Below are 23723 nucleotides of genomic sequence, written 5' to 3'. Positions count from 1 at the left end.
ACTTCAGACCCAGTTCTCATCAGATGATGCAAACAGGTCCAGGTGATACCTATACATGTAGTGGGTTCCATTACAGGAAATGAACTCTGAATTTAGGGAACTCAAATCTTTAATAATGGGAAGCAAGATACCTGCCCTTTGCTCTGGGCACTCGTCTTTTTTTTTTTTTTTTTTAACTTAATTTCCACACATTTCATGTTCATAAACATTTTACTAGTCTTTATTTATTTATTTATTTATTGATTGATTTATTTATTTATTTATGACTGTGTTTTGGGTCTTCGTTGCTGTGCGCAGGCTTTCTCTATTTGTGGCAACTGGGGGCTACTCTTTGTTGCGGTGTGCAGGGTTCTCATTGCGGTGGCTTCTCTTGTTGCAGAGCATGGGCTCTGGGCATGCAAGATTCAGTAGCTGCAGCACGCATGCTCAGTAGTTGTGGTGCACGGGCTTAGTTGCTCCGAGGCATGTGGGATAGTCCCAGACCAGGGATCAAACCTATGTCCCCTGCATGGGCAGGCGGATTCTTAACCACTGCACCACCGGGGAAGTCTCAGACATTATCTTTATTAATCTGTACAGTAATCAAACATGCTCTTTACTGTGGAGGGAAACATTATATTAATTTTCTAAGGCTGTAATCAAACCTTCCTTTGGCTCCAGAGGGAGATATCTATCTCTATTTTCCAAGGCTGCTAAGTACACAAACAACCTTGAAAATATAATCTGGATAAAGGGCAGGACATGAAGAAATTTGACCCATGGAATATTACCTCCCAGTAGCTCTTCAGAAACTTTGTGTGAAGAGTATATGGAGTATTACACTTGCATGAGACCCATGCCTGCTGCCCAGGAGGGAAGAGTTTTGGATGCCAGGAAATGGAAGTAGTCATACTGATGCTACCCTGCACAAGGTAAGGAGAATATTTTCTTTTCTCATTTACACAAGCACCAGTTGTTTATTAACAATCTATTGTTTAGAATTGTTATATAAATACATATACATGTATATTTATAAGTAAATAGATGTATTAGATATATAGTCAGAGCTAAGCATAGATATATAGATATATAATTGAACTCTTTTGATCTTAGTATAAATGATACACGTGACTTATTTTATTATTGCCACTTGTATTTCAAATAGTATTTCCTTGTATTAGATTTTGTTTGGAGAGTTATTAAAATTGTCATGATCATCAGAAAGAAAGATAGTGCAACACGACATGCTTATATTGTAATGATTTCACAAAACTTTCACTGAAGGGGCATATGAATATTATCTGGGTAATATGCACTAGAGAAAGACTATGTAGACATTTCAAGGATAATTGGACATAGGGTCTGAGCTGCCATTTATACCCAGGGACAATTGTATTCCATTGTTGGAGAGGGCATATAAATGGAGAGATAGCTTGGGTCAGGTTCATTGTGGGTGGGCTCATTCCTCATACCCATATGGCAGTCATATCCCTGGTTCCCCAAATGTATAATTGGAGTGGTTATACTGTACCAGCCAGAAGCTCTTAGCCTGAAAGTGGAATGGGATACCTTTTTTGGTACAACTATGTCAACTTTGTGTTGGCACCTGGAAGGATGAGGTGCCATCCTCCAGGGTGTATTAAATAACCTAAATCAGTGATCATAAGATGGTGTTGTTTTCACAGCAGGTGGAATAAGAGGGTCTAGAAATAGGAATGGAGTGGCCCAGCTTGCCACCACTCCTATGACCCACTTGAGGGAAATTTTACCTTTCTTTTCCTTTAATTTTAGGCTCTGTGTGTTTGGAGGTCTTTGATCCCAAAAGGAGAATGGTTTCACTAGGAGACAAAATAAAAATCCTATTGAACTTTAAGTTATTATGGCTGCCTGGTCATTTCAGTTCCCTCATATCAACAGACAAGAAGGCAAGGAAAGAAGATATGTCAAGGTAGGTGACCCCAATTATCAAGTGGAAGAAAGTTTGCTGTTTCACACTGGGGCAGTTTGGCACCACTGATCCACTAGTGTGTTTCTTGGTACTCACATACTCCATTGTGATGGGGTGTAATGTACAAGTACAGCAGCCATGACCCAAGAATTACATGGTGACCAGGGACTCAGATCCCTTAGGGATGAGAGTTTAGGTCACCCCAACAGGTCAGCTACCTAGACCAACAGAGGCACAAACTGAGGATGTGGAGAATCTAGAATGAGTAGTAAAGGCAGGCACCGATAAGTATCACTTAGAGCCTTGAGAACAGCTGTGGTGGAAAGGGCTGCAGTAGTTCATTCTACTAACCTTCCTTTTGTGAGTTTCACTGGAATATGAGACCAATTAGAATCCTGAAGAAGATGTTCCTAGATGGGGAGAACTTATTACCAGCAGCAAGTAGATTCAAGCATCTTAAATTAGGGTGGACTGTAGTGAACACTATTATGTGCCATCCAGATCACCCTCTTCAGAGCCAAGGTGCTCATTCTCCAAGCCTGAATATGTTGGCTGCTGATGGCTCTGAGCTCTGCCCCTCTCTGAGAATTGCCCTTGGTAGACAGACACTCCTTCCCTCAAGGTTATGCTTCCTTGCTGGGAGAACTCAGCACCCAATAACTAGTCAGTTGGGGGTCCAAAAGCCTGACCCCCTTGACTTAGCTTGGGATAATTCTCAAGGGCCATCCTCAACTCAGAACTCTCCATGCTGAAGTTTTGGTGTAACCGCACCACAGTTCAACTTTTCCCTCTGCAAAATCCTACTTCCGTCACTCCCTTACATGTATTATTCTTGTGAAGACTTGTCAATAAACACCCTGTATGCAAATCTCAGTGTCTGTATTCAAGAAATCTGATTGAAGACAACCTGTACATCTATTTCCGTGTAGGACAGTTTGGGTGATTTAAATTAATAACAGCATACCACCTTTGGTTTAGTATTTACTTAGTTTGGAATGAGGGTGAGAGATTTCAGGTAAGAGAGAAAATATGTAACACAATATTTTTCCATGGTAGGTGACCAAATACAGGGAAAGAAAACAGTACCTTCTCCCTTTGTAACAATTATAAAAGAAGAGATACGGTAGGGTGCCATCTCTTTTCTGAGGCTCTGATGCCTACAGAAGGTTGAAAGGAAAAGGCCACTCCAATTCTGGTATGGACTACTTTGTCTTTGGCCTTGTAAAGGGCAAAATTGGGACTGCAAGAGTGAAAGTGAAAGAGTAATAGTTTGCTTCTCTCTCAATTCCCTTGTTATTGGATTTCACTCCGGACTGGCTCGCCCAGTACTGTGAAGTTCATGAGCTGTCTTCTCATTCTGACTCAGTGTGAGGCCACACACTTTTCAGGTCACTTTAGTAGGACAGCAAAGAGGGTGAAAGTATTATTTGTAATCACCTCTTTTGTGTTCTTGCAAGTTAAGCAATGCTGGATAAAAACCCTCTTTTTACTCAATTCTGGACAATTTCAAACTGAAGCGTATTTTTACCATGAAGAGAAGACTAGAAATCCTGATACTTGACTGAATTTATTTATTATTAGATATTCTCTCACTATGGCAATGTGGTGAAGTGGCCGACAGCCCAGCACTACTCACTTTTCCCTTGCTTCCAGGAAGTAGTACAATGATGGTTAGCAGACATGGCTGTAGAAACCTTTTCTTTTAAAAATTCCTGTGATGACATTGAATTGTATGTCAAATATATACATATGTATAACCAAAAATATGGAAGCATGTATTTTTCCAGTCATATTTAATTGCATCAGCATAGAGTTCATATTGACTTTTGCAGCAATAGCTAATGAGCCATGTGTAGCAGAATCCAGATGTTTAGATTACATGCTCTGCCAATCCATTATACAAAGGTTCAATTATGACAATGTCTTGCATCGTGTGGAAAGAAGAGCTGCATCACCAATAAGGAAATACAATTGAAGGCTGATTACATTGTTGCTATTTACAAATATGGGGGAATTTTCCTACTGACAGTGTAATTTTCAGTAGGAAGTGGTGAGGTTGGGCAAAAGGATTCATGGCTTGTGTTTCCATGAAACCCTTCTAATTGTTACTACTTATATGACAATGTGTTTGTTTCATTAACTCCAATCACAATCTCACTCATACACACACACCACAAAATACATGAACACAATGAATGCTTTAAGAGTGATGTAAAGTGCTCAGGGGCAGGGTGATTGACACCCATTGGGACAGAGTAGGGACAGCTTCCCTAAGGGATTCCTGGGGCTAGATACTGAAAGATGGGATTTTGGCAGTTGCAAACTGGGGAGAAGGTAAGTGAACAGAATTGAATGAGCCAAAGACAGATATGAGGAAAAGGTAATGTGTTTTAAACATCTGCTGTATTCCTGTCAGTATTTACATATTTAGGCTCTTCTTTTTGGGACAGAGCAGGGATGGGACATTTCAACAAATCAAGTTGAATTCATTTAATGATATCAAGCTGTAAAACTCAGTGTTCTTTAGTGGGAGTCACTATTTTATTTGTCCCAACAGAACTAAAACATACATGCCTCCCCCACAAAGCTCCCACCTGATTTGACACAGTTGAGAAATAAGTAAGAGAGACAGGTTAACGGACATGATTGTAGGATAACATGAACATATGGCTCTCAGAGGAGTAAGGAGAGAGAATGAAACATAGAAATGGTTTTATCAGGGAAAATCATAGAAAAGAAACAGTTCTAAGATCATGGTCACTCTTCCTGGTCCCTCAGCTGCAAACATCAGCAAAACCAGTATTGATTTTGCTCTTGCAGTTGTTAATGTTTAAGCAGAAAGCAAGACAGGGTGGTCTTACAGATGTGTGCTAAGGGTCTTTTTTAAGTCACAACTGTCAGTGATCGTTTTGTTTCTTCTCTCCTTACTGTCGTATACACGTTTGGGACTTCAACTTTGACCTCAAGGTGAAAGTCATCTAAACCGATGTCTTCGGACATCTTTTACTGCAAAACTATAGTACCCCATTTCAAGCTACGAGGTGCCCCAGACTCAGCAGTGCAAATCTTAGCTCCTTGTTTCACTGCTCCCCCTGTTCACATCCTTGCATCTCCCAGCCAGACCTCCTACCTCCTGTTGATCCATCTCTTTGTGGTAGTAGTTTGCTATTTGTTCTCTGTGGTCAAAGCTTTGGCTTCATTCAATTCCTCTCTCTTTTGAACTTTAAAAATCAGTTGCTTGCATCAGTCTTTTTCATTTCATTTTCTTTACAATTGAAGTGACTCATGAATCATCCCTTCTTTTCCATTCCAAACACTAACGACATACTCTGGAACTTCAATTTCTCCTAGTTTGTGCTCTGCAGCAAGCTTCTTAATCGGTTCTTCTTAATCCATTTGCTCATTCCTTTACCTGTACACTTTCTAAAATGCAAATCTGATTATGATGAAGAAGTTGATAACAGTAGCTAAATGGTAGGGAAACTAAAACCTCCCACCTTGTTGGTTTGTGATGAAAATTAATCAAGATGCTATTCATAAAGAATTTAGCTTAGTTCCTGGGATATAATATATTCTGAATAAATATTGACTAGTATGTCTCTCTTTACCTTAGAAACATGATGTATATATTCCTCTTCTCAAATATACCTGATTCTCCTTAACATATGGGGCTTCTCACATCCATTCCTTTAGCTGGAACACTCCTTTGTCCCATCTTCAACAGGGTATTTCCTATTCGTTCTTCAATGTCTGTTCAACATTATATGTTTATATCCAGGTCTTCCTTGAGTAGCCAGACCTGTTTAAACCACTCTGATGTGCACTCCAGCAGAACTTTGTATTTCCAATCTCAAAGTTCTTGTGTTCTGGAATAGAAAGTCTTCAAACCAAACGGTTGATGGGCAAAGAATATGGAGCATATTTATTTTCTATAACTGATAGCATCTTTCTCAATGACCCTTATTCTAGTGAGGAATTCTAACATGCCTTTAGGTTATTTCCATTTTTTCCTATGTAACTTATTGGGTGTCATTTGATTTCTTTCGGGTTTATGTCTAGTCTTCCATATTTCTTCTCTGATCTCTGTTCCTCCTTGCAAGGACACCCACAATGGTCCTTTCTTGGGACTTGACACCTCCTTGTCTCTTACAGGCTTGGCAGGCCTCTCTGAACTTTAGCCACATGCCACATTAGTGGTCCACTGCAGTCTCACCAGTTCTTAATTTTTCTGCCTTTGGAAACCTCCACATGGCACACGAGGACTTCTGGGCCACCCTCCTGCCATGAAGAAGCAGAGGGAGGTTCAAACCTTCCTTCTGCTTAGCCATTCTTGCAATACTCTGCAAGGGTGAATAAATTTACTGGGCTCCAGGAAAGAAGAGGATGTGGCATTAGAACAGTTTCATTCAGGGGAAAAATGAACTGAAAGGGATATTTGAAAACTATCCCTTTCAATCCAGGGGAGGGTGGAAAGGATAAGAAGCCAAGTAGGAAGGTCCTATTTGGGGTTCTAAGAAGAGATCACCTCATGCGATGTCTCTCACCCAAGCCTGGGTAGTTTTACCGTAGAAATAACAAGTGCACTTAGTCAGAAAGAAGATCAGTGATCACACTCCTAATCCTTTTTCTCCTCAAAGCCTTTCCTGACACTTTGCCTCCATTTTATCCTATGTATTTTTCTATTATTGTACCCATGTCATTCATTGCATTTTCAATATCTATCTCCTCTTTCTCAACCAGTAGTCCTCAGTTGGAGGTTATCTTGCCTCCAAATGACAGCTGGTAATGACTGGAGACACTTTTCATTGTCATAACTCTGGATCAGGGGTAGGGGGGTGTTATTGGCATCTAGTGACTAGAGGCCAAGTGTGACGTTAACATCCTGCAATGTGCAGGAAGGTTCCCCACAACAAAGAATTGTCTAAATATCAGTAGTGTTGGGGCTGAGAAACCTTATTCTGGACTGTAACGTCCTTAAGGCAGGAACTATGTCTTATTTATCTCATCTCTATTACCTCACGTATTGTTTAGTACACAGTAGAGACTTAATAATTGCTTTTTTAATAAGTAACTGCATGAAGAGCATGAATGAATGAAGAGCAGACATGTAATTTTTGAAACCCCCAAACCCTTTTGGTTTTGGTTCTTCTGGTTAGTATAAGATTAAGTTTGGTAGTTGAGCAGAATAAATGTTACACCTAATCTCTTTTGGATTCCAGACACTGATAAAATTTTAAAAATTCATATGTCTTCTGAAGGAGAGGAGGGAGATAACATGGCAGCAACCCCTTGCTTATTCCTCCTCCAAGCCACCTCCCCTAGCAAATAGATGATGTCATGACCCTGAAAGACTTTATGAGGCTGTATCAGAACACAGTATGCTGTTGGATATTTCCATCCAATGATTAAGAAGTTTGACTAGAACAGTTCTACGGGCATGCAGCATCTTCTTTCAAGAATGGGAGTTGGTAGTGAATTATGGTCCACATGACACATGTGTGCCACTGCATGGTTTGATTGTTTGAAGGGCATCTCCTGAAACAAACTCTGAATGAGAGAAATAGTGCAAAAGGGTGGATGTGTCAATGGCAGAGTTCTGGTAAGAAGTATGCAAGTGATCCAGGGACTCTGGTTTTGTAGTTTTCTAAGATGGAGTTATCAGTTATCTACAGCCAGCCAAGTCCTAGCTCATGCTCACATGTGTACAGTGTTCACTCTTAACTAGTTGGTACAGTTTTTTTTTTTTTTAACCATGTTGTCTTTCTGGAAATTTTAGATATTCTTCAAAATATTTGACATTCCAGTTGATCCTGTGATAAATTGACATGAGTGAAGAAAAAAGAAATGAAAAGATTAGGAATTACCATTTTTCTGATTTCCAAAATGGCCCTTTATACGAAAGAATAAACTTGGTTGCAAGAGGTCTATTTTTATGTGAGGATTACTATTTTGAGGGTAAATGTCTTATTGATATACATTAGATAATCCAAGACATATTTTTAGATGATTGCTAATAGTAGATGTATTAAAACTTGGTTGTAGAATGAAGAAATTTGCAAATATTTGTTTTACTGTATCCCTAAAAGTGAATAACCACTACTTCCTTTTCATGAGAGAGCTGTATTTGGTAACATGGAGTGAAGAAATAATTTAGTCCATGAGGACTTCTGTCAGATCAATAGCAGAGGGAGAAAGAGAGCATCTAAATGGGAGGGAGCCCTGGCTTACTCACTTGCCACTTGCAAGCCACTCTGAGTTTTTGATCCTCAAACAATCCCAGAGGGGGCCTGAGGGAAAATATTTATCCTCCGTATTAAGGATGAGGAAAATGAAGCATAGAGAGACTGAGTCACTCACCCAAAACCACAAAAGTGGTACCTTGTGTAATTACAGATTGAGTTCCAGTCTGTGAGTGTATTCCCTTCCATCACCCCACTGCCTTTCTCATAAGCAAATAGGCTAGTGGTTCTCTACTTAACCTGCTGCCTATAACAATCACATGAGCAGCTTTCAAAGGACACTGATGTCCAAGTCCAACCTCAGAATATCTGCTATAGTTGGTCTGAGGGTGGAGGCCCAGAAGTTAGTTCTTTTTTTTTTTTTGCTCCCCAGGTGATTCTAAATTGTTACAAATATTGAGAACCACTGGCCTGAGTCCTAATGGTCCTGCAGTTGGTTTTGTCTTTTGTATCTGAGCAAATCTGTTTATTTTGGACTTTTTCATGGTATGTTTACAAGAATTTGACAAGGAATTAAATATGCCTTAATTTGAGTGACACAGAGCAACTTCTTGATTATTTTCCATAAGAAGGCAGGATGTTATTAAACCAGCTCTATTAAGTGGGGTTTATAATGGAAGATCATAGGGTTAATCATCAGTAAAAAAACAAAGTTTAGCTGTGTGAAAGGTAAAAAAATCTTTTCAATTTACTGCATCATATCTTTGGAATCAGTTACCAGTGGCCTGGCTCATCAGTGGAGCATTCTTGAGCCAACTGCAAAAACACATGCAGTTCACCAGGCCATGAGCTAATTAGTCCTGGCTCCAGGCCAGGTAACACTTAGATTAGAGGTCACTGTTTATCCTATTGCATTCATTTGAAAAGTGTATTCCTTATATTGGAATGCCTTTGTGTTTTCCTCTCTAGGTTAAAGTGTTTGAAAGCCATAATGTGATGTTTTGCATTTTGAAGTCTAGATCCAAGGACAATATTGTCTTCCATGAAGAATGGGTCCCTTGACTATGTCTTATTGTACATGGAATTTACATGACCCCTGAGACATCTTTAGCTCATTCTTAGCACATGCTCTTCTTTATTTTCTAAATTTCTATTCTCACTGTTATTTTTGTCTTTTTCTACATTGTTTTTCTTTTCTCCCTATCTACATCTTAGGTCTACCAAAGATTTGTGACATCACCAATGAGTCTCAGCCATGCTCAGTGTGTACTGTCAAACTAAAGAGGTCAATTGTCTCTGGACTTACGTACCAAATTCTTTCTGTTTTACATTCATTAGTTTTGTCTATTAAGGGAGTCATATACCTGTTTGCAATTTTAGAAACAAACTATGTAAAACTAAACTTAACAAAGGGTGAAGCTATGCCTCAAAACAACGGCCTATAAACTAATCTTTGAAAGAAAGTCAATTTAATGTGTCTATCTTTTAAGGAGAAACCCTAAACTAAGTGTGTCTCTCAACTACTAAAACTTTGATCTCCACATTGATGTCCATTTGATATCCACATTGGATGTATCATCCTTCTTTTGCCTTCAGACCTTTTAGACTTTGTAAAAAGGTGGAAGAATTGTGCTGTGAATTCAAGGCTTCTGTTCACACTTTTGCTATAATATGATATGCCTGAAGATGATACTAAATCAGATATCAGGGAAGATAAAGAGCTATGACAGATCAAATTTTAGCTCTTCCCTCCTGTACCACTCCCACAAATATACGGTCTCTAGAATAAGGGCCAGGATTTGCATTTTTATCATTTAGATAACTCTAAGACATCCTTATTAGCTGATCCCCTACAAATAAAAATAATGTATATAAATACAACCAGATTAAAAAAAATTGACTCTTCATGAAACTTGAGAGGACAAACTGTCACATTGACCTCACTGTAAAGAAAACGCAGCACTACACTTTTTATTGTTTTCTAAGGAAGGGAAAACCTAGGTAATATTTTGGACTATTCCAGCCTGGCTGAGCCCACTGAAGGCCTAACTGTCAAGGGTGCTGAGAGCAGAGAAGTCTGCCTCTAGGACATGCAATCTGTGCTTTCTTACCAATGCACATCAACTCACAAATCCTTCTCCCCGACTAGTTTTCTCCTCTGCTTGTACATTTGTCATGACCTCCCTCATCAGCCTAGTCTTCATTTCATTCCCTCGCCTTCCATCTGAAGTTTCCAGATACACTTTTATGTTTTATGCATATGGTAGGCTAGGTGTATTATTTGATTAAAGTTTATATAATACAAAATCTCTTCATTGTCATGATCATTGGCTTTGTTTGTTTCTTTTTTTGAGCCTAGATCAATGGTTAGCTTTGATCACTGATTGTAAAGTTCCTGCTGAAGAAACTGTTACTGAAACACAATCTCAAAGAGTATAAAGTGCTACTGTTTCAGAATTTTTTGACAGAATTATTTCCCAGCAACCTTTTCCTGGAATTGTTCATTTTTTTATTCGTATGAGATTCACAGTTATGGAGCATCCATGAATGATGTTACACTTTTTTTCTTTTATGCTTTAGAAACTGTTGCAAATGAGCAGTGCATCGTGACCTCATTGGCTGTACTTGATAAAATTGATGTGAGGTTATGGGTGAGGAGTGAGAGGGAAGTAAGCCACCTCCATAATAGGCACACAGAGGTGTCAGATAGTTTTGTGCTTTTCGTATGTGTGGCCCCTGCTTGTGTGGTGTATAAGGAAGAAATGTAGAACATCTCACAGGATGTATGTGGTTGGCAATTGGAAATTGTGCATCCAGCAGATGTCATCTAATGAGAAAGCTTTGTAGAGGAAGTGGTATTTAGTTTGAAAATTATAGTCTAGTTTGGATTTTGATAGGTATAGGTGCAAGAAGGGAGAGGGTAGTGAGAATAGGAAAAATAAGTCAGTGAATACAAAGTCAGAAAGGTGAAAACGCCTCAGAAATTGTTCAGTTGGAGCATGGGATACAGACGAACAGGATGCTTTGAGAAATGGGATTGGGAAAATTGCTGTTGCTGACTGTGTTCCCATGCATTCTGGGAAATGATGTGCTATTTCTCTTCTACTAGAGATTTTGAAGACAATTTTTGGTGTGAAATCAAAAGCTTGAAGGAGTTCACCTGGAATTTACAGACTGGCTATCTGGTCCAGCTTCTTCTCTTCAGAGATGGAAGTGGTATTTTGTACTGATTACAAACAGAGTGCTGGATTTGGGAGATGGCGGGAAAAGAGACTCCTCGTATTGACTCTGATTTACTAGCTTTGTGAACTTGGATGAATTACCTAACTTTCCTAAGCTTCATTTTCCACATCTGCAAAACAGCAATGAAGGGGTTGTTGTGAGAGTGAGGAAAACAATGCACGCAGTGCTTAGCTTAGTGGCTGGAATATAGTAAATGTTAAAAATATCTGCTGTTATTATTACTGGTGGTGCTATTGTTATTACTCATGGCTTCAATGCTATAGTTTTTCACTCTTTCTTGCTTTGTTTTTACTGAAATTGCCTGGTTTGACTAGAGTCAGTGGTCAACTGTCCTGACCTCAGGACAATTTGGTAAATGCAAATCCAATGTGCAGAAAGTCACCTAGAAGTCAGCAGTCAGCATCCTGTAAGAATTGGCCACCTGTGCCACACTTCCTGTAGTAATTTCTGTTCTGCATCTGGCTGTATCACTCCAGCTTCCAGGTATGGGAATGGTAAGAATAACAGAGGTAGAGAGATCTCATCCCCAAACTCTCCTTTTTGAATGTTGCTGACTTCAGTATTTTCTAGAAATCTTAAACAGCTTTCAATCTCAAAGAACAAGACAAACACTTTTTTTTCTTTCCAACCATTAAAGTACTTTTATTAAGTCATCAGATGAGCACTTTCTAAGGGAAAAATAGTTTATGTGTGGTTTGGATGCTAAACATTGACTCAGCATCAGGCCTAAGAGGGAGAAGGCCAAGTGATGCCTGCTGACACATAAGTAATAATAATGGAAAAAATAGACTGTCCCAAGTTTGCTAAATAAAGCCATACATTTGGAAAAGCACAATACACCAAACTCTTATATGTTCCTTTCTTTTTTCAAGATTATTCTTTTCATTGCTCACCAGCATTATATTATTTTCTTCCAATACACATATTTTCCCAAGTTCCATGGTTGCCATAGTCTTCTGCCGTGTGTTCTATATTTTTGTACAGTGCTAGTCATGATTAGGTAGTATTAAGCAATACTTAGGAAAGCAAGCTGTTTGAAATGACTTTTTCAGCTAGGAATTTCACAGAGACTGTATGTAGTTGTTCTTCTTACTTTGGGGATTAATTACTTTACTAATACAAACAATGACTGCAATATAAGCTTTGAGAGACTGACTCACTGAGGAAACAAGACAGGTTTGGAAATGGATCCTTTGCCATTGACGCACATGGAGAACTCTCTGAAAAATGGTAATCTGAGAAATCTAATTGCTGCAAAACTGTTCACATAAAACTGATACTATCAGGAATTGGGCCATAATTAAATATTCTGTGATTATATGTCAGTTTCAAAGGGATTGCCTTGCACAGCCAGGTGTTTTGCTTTCTTGAAATGAAAGAAATGGGAAGTAAATCAGTTTTCAGTTATTTGGTGCCATTTTCTGTTTTCCTCCCCTGGGAAGTCATTCTGTAGATCTATAAAATGAGTTAAGGATGAGAAGACAAATTTAGGAGATGAAAAAGCAAGGTAGAAATGTTTATTTGCTCTGTACCACCTTTGTGATGTTGGAGTCCTTCACCTTTCTGCGCCTCATTTTTTTTCTTTCATAAGATGGGAAAGACTCTTATAAGCCAGTGCTCTGGGGGAGAGTTACCCAGAATCCCTTTAGGGAGCATTACAGATAGAGCTGGGAGAGAAAAGGACCCAAGTGGATGTCAACCAGCACAAAGTCATGTTTTATGTTGGGCTTTTATTGATTTTGAGAAAAGTATTTTTTGGAAACAGTATTTTTAAATCAATGGACTGCTAGGTAATGTCTAAGTCCTTGGTAGCATTAACGTCCCTTGAATCTATGTCTTTGATGACTACTTAGAAGCACCTGAGCAAGGGGAAAGGGAGAGAAATAAAAAAAGCAAAGAAATTGATTCAGTTAGTAATCCTTAAAAAAAGCCTTCTTTCATTAATTTTTTTCCTTTAAATTTTATTTACTTCTATTATCTTGAAAGCAATATGTATTAGTTGCAAAAAGGTGAAGGAAAGATTTCACAAATACTTGCAAAATTTTACAGATCTACTTCTCTTGGTAGCTTTTCACTTTTAATGATAAGTCTCTGAGATAAGCACCCAATCTTTTATTTCTGTTCTTTTTTATTAATTGGTTTTCCCAAGAAATAAGCCTGTACCTTATTTGTAACTCCTTTTCCTATGTCATTATTGGGATCATTCTATCAGTCAAAAGATCCTACTACTTAGGAAAGCATGGAAGCTAAGGGCTTATGCTCACAGATGCTTATATACATACATATAAATGTAAAAAGAATATTTATAATCCAGCAATTTCACTTCTGGGTATTTATCTGAAGAAAATGAAAACACTAATTTGAAAAGATGTATGCACTCCAATGTTCATTGCAGCATTACTTACAATAGCCAAGATATGAAAGCAACCTAACTGACCATTGATAGATGAATGAATAAAGAAGATGAGGCATATATATATATATATATATATATATATATATATATATATACACAATGGAATATTACTCAGGCATAAAAAAGAATAAAATCTTGCTATTTGTGACAACATGGATGGACCTGAAGGATATTCTGCTAAGTATAATAAGTCAGACACAGAAAGACAAATACTGTATGTGGAATGATATGTGGAATCTGAAGACCAAAACAAACAAACATAAAACAGAAACAGACTCACAGATACAGAGAACAAACTAGTGGTTGCCAGAGGAGAGGGAAATGCAGGGCTGGACAAAACAGGTGAAGGGGATTAAGAGGCAGAAACTACCAGTTATAAACTAAGTAAGACACAGGGATGTAATTCACAACACAGGGAATATAGTCAATAATATTGTAATAACTTTGTATAGTGTGTAATCTACAAAAACACTGAATCACTCACAATGTGTACACCTAAAACTAGTATAATATTGTTAAGTCAACTATACTTCAATAAAAAAAGAATATTTAAACACTCACTTCCTTTCTATTAGTACGTAGTTGCAGTTGAAGGGCAGTTGGTGTGAGTGTTTGTGTGTCTGTGTGTGTTGTGGGAAGCAAAGTAGAGGAAGTGGGAGGCAATTTAGCATGCTGGAATGTCATGGAATCCCATTTTTTTGTCGCGTAGATGATGCTTTGTAGGAGTGACATTATTGTGAAAATTTTCTCAGTCCCAGTTTCCCTCAAAGTGGGTTTGGTTCAGTTTTTCCATTTCAGTGTTAAGGGCATGACAATGTATCATGATCTTGTCTAAAAACAGCCTCTCACAGATTATGATGTAGAAAAGCAAACTCACTCACCTAATATAAACACATAGAAAGCTTCTCCCCAGAACTTACGCCATCAGATCTGTGTCATTGTATCCTGGGTGCCAAGTGAGAATTGACAACTGTCTACCAAAGGTTTCAAGAAAAGAAGACTTTGCTTTTATTTTAGAAAATGCCTTTTTACAATATTCAGATTATGTTCACTCCCTTGACATTATATATGCTTGTAATGATGACTGTCCTCATTTCCTGTTATAACTAGTTCCACATAGTTTTCACTGTAGACTTCGTTAGTTCTTTCCCCTTGGGAACATACTCTTTCTTTGAAGTTCAAAGACCTCTATGTCATAGGCTACCTGGTTTTGCTTAACAGTTGGTCCTACTCTGATCTTGTTTCCAGTGTTCCTAAGTTAGGCTCTTTTTGTTTTGTGTCTTTTGTCCAAACTTCCACATTATACTTGGAGAGGTAATATGATGTATAGAAGAAAAATCTTGGATTTGATTTAGAAGACCTGGATTTGAGTCTTGACTATTCCCCCTCCTTGGTTGTATGATGTGGAGAAATTCACAACATTCCTCTCTTAAATTTCTTTACCTGTAAAATAAGGTAACAACTATTATCTTCTCCCCAACACTGTTGAGTTGTCATAATGAGATGCCCTATAAACTGGCCAGCAGTAGTCAAATTACATTATAACTATCATTATCATTATTATTATTACACTTCTAATAATTGAGTTGCTCTCATTTTTCTATCCCCCAAAGTTAATTGGCTCTCTAGGAAATTTTGTGAGATCAGGATAGATCTGTGGCCTTGCTGATCTTCTCGGAACCTAGAAATCTGACCATATGAGCCCTGATAACTACGATTAAGACTTGATTCTGATGTAAGACTTGCTCAGCGTTGAATGCCTTTCTGGATCTCTGTCTGCTCCAGGCTCACGTTACTCTCTGCCTGCCTAATTTTTTTATTGGGGTTTAGTTGCTTTACAATGTTGTGTTAGTTTCTGCTGTACAACGAAGTGATTCAGCTATATGTATACATATATCCCCTCCCTCTTGGACCTCACTCCCACTCCCACATCCCACCCATCTAGGTCGCCAGAGAACACCAAGCTGAGCAACCTGTGCTATATAGCAGGTTCCCACTAGCTATCTATTTTACACATGATAGTGCATATATGTCAATCCCAATCTCCCAGTTCATCTCATCCCCCCTTCCCCGTGTCCACACGTCTGTTCTCTACATCTACGTCTCTACTCCTGCCTGGCAAATAGGTTCATCTGTACTATTCTTCTAGATTCCACATATATGCATTAATATATGATATTTGTTTTTCTCTTTCTGACTTACTTCACTCTGTATGACAGACTCTAACTCCATCCACCTCATTACAAATACCTCCATTTCATTTCTTTTTATGGCTGAGTAATATTCCATTGTATATATGTGCCACATCTTCTTTATCCATTCATCTGTCGATGGACATTTAGGTTTCTTCCATGTCCTGGCTATTGTAAATAGTGTTGCAGTGAACAGTGGGGCGCATGTGTCTCTTTGAATTATGGTTTTCTCAGGGTATATGCCCAGTAGTGGGATTGCTGAGTCATATAGTAGTTCTGTTTTTAGTTTCTTAAGGAACCTCCATACTGTTCTCCATAGTGGCTGTATCGATTTACATTCCCACCAGCAGTGCAAGAGGGTTCCCTTTTCTCCACACACTCTCCAGCATTTATTGTTTGCAGATTTTTTTTTTTTTGTATCTATTTCCTCTACTAGAATCTGAGTTCCATGGAGGAGACAATATGCTGTATACATCCCTACCTTTGTACCTTAGCATAGCAAAGCAACTGTGGCATAGCAAATGTGCAATAAACTTTGTTTAAAAAACTTGCTTATTGTATATTGTATGGTATAATGTGCCATTTATTCCATAAATTTCTTGATGTCTACTAGTGGAATGGATTGAATTGTATCCTTCTAAAAGATATGTTGAAATCCTAACTCCCAGTATCTCAGAAATGTGAACTGATTTGGAAATAGGGTTGTTGCAGGTATAATTAGTTAAGTTTAGATGGTCATACTGGGGTAGAGCAGACAACTAATCCAAAATGTCTGATGTCCTTATAAGAAGAAGGAAATTTGGATTCAGACTCACACAGAGAGAAGAACTCTGTGTGATGATGGAGGCAGAGATTGGAGTTATACTGCCTCAAGGCAAGGAACACAAGGATCAAGAGCCAACACTAGAAGCTAGGAAGAAGCAAGGGAAGATTCTCTATTAGAGGCTTCAGGGAGAGCATAGCCCCACCAACATCTTGATTTCAATCTTCTAGCCTCAAAAGCCATGAGAAGAGACATTTTTGTTGTTTTAAGTCACCAGTTTGTGGTAATTTTTTACAGAATCCCTAGGAAATTGATATAGCCAGGTAATGACTAGGTTCTGGGATCAACAGCCAGCAAGACACTTTATCTCCACTCTCATGGAGCTTTGCACTAGATAGTTTCTCTTTACCCCTCCAGATCCATTCTTCACCCTTCACCTTCCTGCTTCACCAGTGAGGCTGACCAGTATGGACTGTATCAAAAAGTTTCCATGTCTTCCTGCTTCAAGTTGCTTTGGGCCAGTGAGGGAGACAGAGGCATGAAGGTGGGCTATTTACTCTGCTAGCTTATGACTTGCTGGATCACTGTGGATTGACTGCTCCTGTTATATACAGTCATCTTTCTGGTCTCTGGGAACCTCACTCTACTCTTCTTTCTTTAGCTCTGAGAGTGGTGAGCGGTCCCCACTCTCATTACTCATGGGTCACTCCACTACCAGTTTTGGTTCTGTCCACATCTTTGGAAATAGTTCTTTTATTAAACTCATCTGTAATTACTCAGTTTGAGAGTGCCACTGTTTCTTGCTTAGAGTCTGGGTAGTTTAGTTACTGAAGAAGACACACAATAAACATGTAAGCATATTTTTAAATGGACAGTCCAGAAATTAATTAGTAATATTAATGTTAATTACTATTACTACTGAAGGAATAAACCAGTACATTTTGTTTTCTTTCAACAATCAGAAAGAGAATTAAACAAATAGGTTACTTTAGTGCAGAATTTGATTCATTTAACAGCACAGAGGGGGAAAATTACTTTAAAGATCACAGTGTCTAATGGCTACAGAACAAATGGGAAATTTGAGAAGAGAACATCATCATAGTGTTAATTGATTTCACGTGGTTTTGAGCTTTTCTGGCATTAGGAAGATCACTACTGTATATGGTTTACATATGACTGGTGTCTAGTGCCAGAATGCAACTCCCTTCTATCTATTAAGTGCCCTTGGCCTTGTGAGTCAGGAGTGAGATCTTGAATCTTCGGCAAATAGGACTGCCTAATTTTTATTTGTCCAAGAAGTAATGCATGCAGTTAAAAAATACTTTTTTTTTTTCAACTAAGAGACCCCAAAGTAGATTATATTTTAGGCTGAAAAATTTATATGCTTATACTTAGAAAATTGGTTATTTTGTATTCATACACATGTAATATCACTTTCCTTAATGCATATGTTCTCAATAAAAGATAAAATTTCTATTGCATTCTGAGGAAGACTCAACATAAGTTAAAAGCATTGTATGAAAACCTTCAATAGTGAAGATGAGTAGGCAGTAATAAACAATTATTTTCAAGGCAGAGTTACCTAAAATTTTTTCTTGATTTTTTACTGCTTATGGGATAAATTTCAAACTTTTTGGTTTCACTTTACCAAACTTACTTCTTGCTGTTCCCCTGAGGTCTTCTGTATATAGCCAAATGGGATGTGGTGGGTTTAGTTGAAAATAATGCAGTAGTCTCTTTCTCAATACCTAGGGTTAGATTTCTATAAACCTTATGTGAAATAAGATCATGAGAATCAAAATTCTGATGAGTATAGTTTATATTTATTAAAGTAGAACTGTAAAAACAACCACTAAGGTACCATTCTATGTACCTTCATTTCATAATTAATAGCATTGGATGGGTACATATTGATCACTGGTAACTTTTCAGTATTTCTTCTCTCCATATTTTAAATATAATCATTATGAACTTGTTTAGTTTGATGTTGTTAACACAGAGTGAAGAAGTTTTCCTCTGTCTGTCTGCCATCTACATCTCCAAGGCCTTTCTGATTTTATGACTTGAAATTACCTTTCTTCACCATTGGTTTCACCATATTTCCACAGACATTCACATGCATGCCTGAATTGGAAAACAAGCTTGGGGTGGTCCTTATTTCTCAACCTCCATTTCCCAATGCAGAGATGAGTGGTGCTAATTTTGAACGTGATTACTGCATAACAAAGTCCCTCCCCATCCATAGCCTCAGGGATGTTTCCACCCATAAACCAAAAAGTGCAGTTGCAAGGTTTGGGATTAGCTCTCCCTCTGCTTCCTTTCTGTCTCCTACAGTTTTATTGCATTGCCTCTCTTTTTTTTTCTCTGCCTCATGATTTATTGCTGATTCCTCTCCCCAACTTCTAGTTTCCTGTTTCTCTAATTATCTACAGTGGGAAGAACCTTAAATTCATGTGCACAGTGACCAAAATTCCCTGAGCACACAGTGCACAGAGTAAATCCATCTGACGTAGAATTTCACACAAAGAAAATTTGAGATTGGGCATGAGTGATTAATTGACACATTTTTTGTGGGGTCTTCTTGCCTTTGCTTGTAATCTTGCCTCTTCCCAGAACGGCATTTTTTCTCTTGGCCATCTGGGAAATGTGTATTCATCCCTTAAAACTCAAGTTAGATACCACTTTCCCTGGGGAAACTTTCCCAGCCCTATCAGGCAGAATTAGTCAATTCCTCTGTAGCCACATAGCTCTTTGGTCTCGCTTGTTACAGCAAGAACGTGTTTCCTTTTCAATAGCTACTAAGTGCTTGGTACTTACCACATTGTGTTAGTACATGTTTGCCTGTCTGTCTCACTTAGTTGACTTTGAACTTTTCAAAGCAATGATATTTTTGCCTCTTTATATCTACCTCAGGGTTGAAGGTGGTGGTATCTGGGCATGGGATATGAATACATGTTTGTTGAGTAAATAATCTATAAATATTTGAAAGAGTACATTAAATGAATTAGTAAGACTATTTGGTAGATGGATGTCAGACTAATTTATTGAATATGTATACATTATATGTATATATATGTATTTTAAATAAATGTTAATTCATATTTTTACATGTATTCAATATATTTTTATCCTTAGGTTTTATTAGCTGGATTGCAAATTCTGTGAAAATAGGAACTGATACTTATGCCCTCAGCTCCAGGTACCTTGTGCCCAGTTGGCACTTACTGCATGTTTTTTAGAATTTATGAATGAAGAATCAAAAGACAACAGTCTTCAACCTTTTTTTAAATGGAGACAAGCATATTCAATCTGATTATTTTTTCAACCCAAGCTGCATCTCTCTTAGTTCTGTATCACTTTTATAAGCGCCTGGACATGGAAAAGGTGAAAGTTTGGACAGAGAGTGGAGGTATAACTTATTCCCAGTCATTAAGAAGACTTTTGTTTGGAAAATTCCCCTCAATACATCAGAAACAAATGCTTTGAAACAAAGGTGAACCCGTGGATGGAACTGATTTGCACATTTAAAAACTACCTCATGACTGCAGGCATCAGTTGATTCTTTGGCAAACCATTGCTTTTTCTTATCCATAAGTTGTTTGTTTTTGGAGGAAATGGGGTATTCTGTTGAGAGGAAAAATATATTTTCTCACTCTGAGTACTTGTCTTTCTCACTTCTGTTAAAATTATAGTTACTGATAAAATCCAAGCCTCTTTGGTGATGGTGATTTTTTGTATGATATCTACAGATACAAATACTGCATATGTCAAAGAGACGCATGCACAAACAAAACAGCACATGCTGTACTCACAGCCAGTTACACAGAATGCTCATGTGTCCATCTGTTGCTTATTAATTTTCTTCCTGCTATTTGCATCATTCTTTTGAAGAAGCTCCAGCAGTCTATTGCTTTGGCCAATTGTTTATAATGTCTATAAATCAGGGACTTGAAGCAAATGAACTGTCTAGGCTGTGTTTGCAAAATATTTGTATCTTCTGGTTTTGTTTTATTTTCCTAGCTTTAGAAAACATATAGATTAAACTTTGATTGAAGCTTATTTTCTAGTTACTCATTTTTTGGGGGAAGGGGGGAAATGGTTTACTTTATTAGCCAATTAGTAGGTTCAAATCCTGTGTTGGTGTCTTGCTCAGTTTGTTTTTAAATTCTTGCTGTAAATGTTGACAGTTTTTCTTTCTCAAGAGTCATCTGAAAAGGCAAAACAAAACCCAAAACCCTATCAAGTACATTTTTAGAAATCAGATAAAATTGCCTGGGGAACAGATCTCTCTTCTAGCACCAGTTTTTAACATTCAGCTGTGACATTTTTAACAATGGCTATAGTTCAATGATTAAGTTCAGATTTGAGGTCTCAATAAGCTGCGTTTGGAATATGGGAATTTCTATTAGAAACCCTGGTAAAGAGGACAACTAGGGAAGGAATCCAATATTTCATGTTGATTTATTGACTATGTGCGTCAACAGCATGCTTTTAATTTGCAGAGTAATATAAAAATACTCAGAATCTGTGCCTAGGTCAAATATGAGTCCATATTTTGTGTCACAGACATTATAACCAATCCTCTCCCTTTATTCCCAGTCACGGTTTTATAGAGGGACGAGGTCGACAAGAAATTAGAGCTAACAGCATGAGTGAATCAGTTACATAAAACGTTTATGAGATGATGTGAATAATGCAACTTTAAGGGGAAATATTCCTGTTTTTTGGTATCTTTATTCAAAAGATTATAGGTGAATGGACGAGTTGTCCTGATACCTAAACAGGTCTACACAATGTGACTTAAGTTCAATTGACAGTCTATGGGGATTTTGACTTATATCTTTCTTTTTTATGTGACCTTGGTTTTGATGTACATATATACCCAAAGAGTATGCAATTTTAGGTGAATAAACTATGTCAATGATTAAGCTACTCAGTTTAATAAGGTGCTAAATGCATTGTTTATAACAAAAGTTACTGGTTGGTACCATTTACGTCTGCAGAGAGCTAAACAGTTTACAGAAACTTTCACCTCCTTGACTCACTTTAGTGGAAGAATAGGGATTACTAGACTCATTTTGTAGATCTGGATTTCAAGGATCAGCACAATTCATTGATTCATGACCAAGGTTAAAAGAAAACCTAGATGCATTCCAAGGCTTATATCACAGTTCTTGATATTTCAATGTCTGAAAATATACTCATTGCATAAGGTACATAAACTTATGTGGCCACCTGTTAAGAAGTAGTTTTGAAAATGGAATTTGAAAGTAATTACCACAAGAGAACAAAAGATCCTGATGTGCCTTCAGAATCCTGAAAGCAAGAAATCATTCCCTCCACAAGACATTTTGTGTCCTGTGCATGAACCATTTTCTTAGGAAAAATACCAAGATTTTGGCAATTTTGAGATGGTGGATTCTGCCCCTGAATGCTTCCTTTAGTCCAAATGGTCCCATTCAGTGAACAGAATCAGTCAAACTGCTTGGTTTCTTAGGAACAAACCAGTAGACTAAAATGGAATCTTTCAAACTGATGTTTCAATGAATACTAGCTCCAGGAAAGATGTCTCCAGGTATTTCAAGAACAAATCGTACAGGGTCAAACAATTTGGGAGAAGGATGTAAATAGATCCCATTTTGGGAGATGTAAATAACATTAGTTCTGAAGTAAAGAAATCTGTTAAGTATTTTCCTAGTGTTTCTCAAACTTACTGGAATACACATCCACATACATATATATAAGAATATATTTTAATTATTAATTATATATTCATTAATACATATTAATAACTTGAGGAAGCAAGTTTGGGAAATTTTGGAAAAGGATTATTTTCTTTACCAATTGTTTTAGTTTTTCATTATCATAGCATTTTATAGGATTTATGAATTCTACTATGTTATAAGATTTTTAAATATTACTGTGCAACAATTAAATCAGACATTTTAAATATAAATGAGGTTCAGAGTACAACAGAAAATCTCTTTTTTAATGTACACAATTCTGCTTATATGAGGTTATTCTACTCCTCCAAAGAAACTTCAGGGTGTGAATTTGCTGACTGAAGTCCTCAGCCTGGCAGTCTAGTTCACTACCATCTGGTCCCATCTGCCTCCTCAATTTCCTCCTTCCTTCCTCCCTCCCTCCTTCCTTCCTCCTCCCTCCTTTCCTTCCTTCAACATAGTTGAACTCAACACCACCAATCAACTGGGTATAATAGATATCTATAGACTACTTCATCCAAAATCAGCAGAATACACATATTTTTTTCTCAAGCTCACATGGAACATTCACCAAGATAGACCACATTCTGGGCCATAAGACATACCTTAAAGTTAAAAGATTAGAAAGCATACAATGTCTGCTCTCAGATCTTATTTCTTTATGACATGAACACATTTTGGAATAATAACCCTCCTTCTTTTGGTGGGATCTGAATTCTTTTAAAGCTACTTCTCCTGGGGGTCCTTGTGTCCACTAGACTCTCAAGTATCAGATGGCAGGTCCCAAAGCAGCCCCAGGTCACTGTTAAGTTAAGACTCAGAAGCAGAGCTATCCAGCACCTCCCAAGGGCAGCTCTTTCCTTGCTCATTATCTAGAGGATGGCTGACTCATGGTGTTCCATGCTCTATGCCCTGGCTTTTGTTCTTGGGCCTGTGACTCAGCTCCCCCATGGTTTCTCCACTTTTAGCTTCATTTCTCTCAGCTGTGACCTGTGTTCCTGGTTTTATCTCTGGTTTCCAAGTAGAGTTTTTTTTTTTTTTTAAAGTTTTCCATTATTCTGCTCCTGACTTATTGCTGATATGTGTTTCATGCTTTGCCCTCTGTCCTTGGCCATGTGTCTGACTAACTGGAAATTGCTGATCAAGGGCTGGTGGCTATCACCTTAAGCATGCTGACTCTTACGGCCCTGGAACCACAATGACCTCGTTTGTGCTGTTACAATAGTGTGATTTCTCTTTTCTGAATTATGACCGCACATGTGCCCTGTACTCCTTCCTTG

General features: G+C 37.9%; 1 long non-coding RNA gene across 1 annotated transcript; it reads left to right on the top strand.

Annotated features, from left to right (window-relative positions):
- Window positions 1–834: 834 nt before the first annotated feature.
- On the top strand, window positions 835–22338 carry LOC309660148. The gene is made up of 2 exons (XR_014263207.1): window positions 835–911; window positions 1771–22338. It is a non-coding gene; the product is annotated as an uncharacterized lncRNA (long non-coding RNA).
- Window positions 22339–23723: the final 1385 nt, after the last annotated feature.

The sequence above is a fragment of the Balaenoptera physalus genome, assembly GCF_965194825.1.
Source record: "Balaenoptera physalus genome assembly, chromosome: 4".
In the NCBI taxonomy this organism is placed as follows: domain Eukaryota; kingdom Metazoa; phylum Chordata; class Mammalia; order Artiodactyla; family Balaenopteridae; genus Balaenoptera; species Balaenoptera physalus.
The sequence above is the reverse complement of the archived record's forward strand: the minus strand, read 5'-3'. Positions and strand labels throughout refer to the sequence as shown.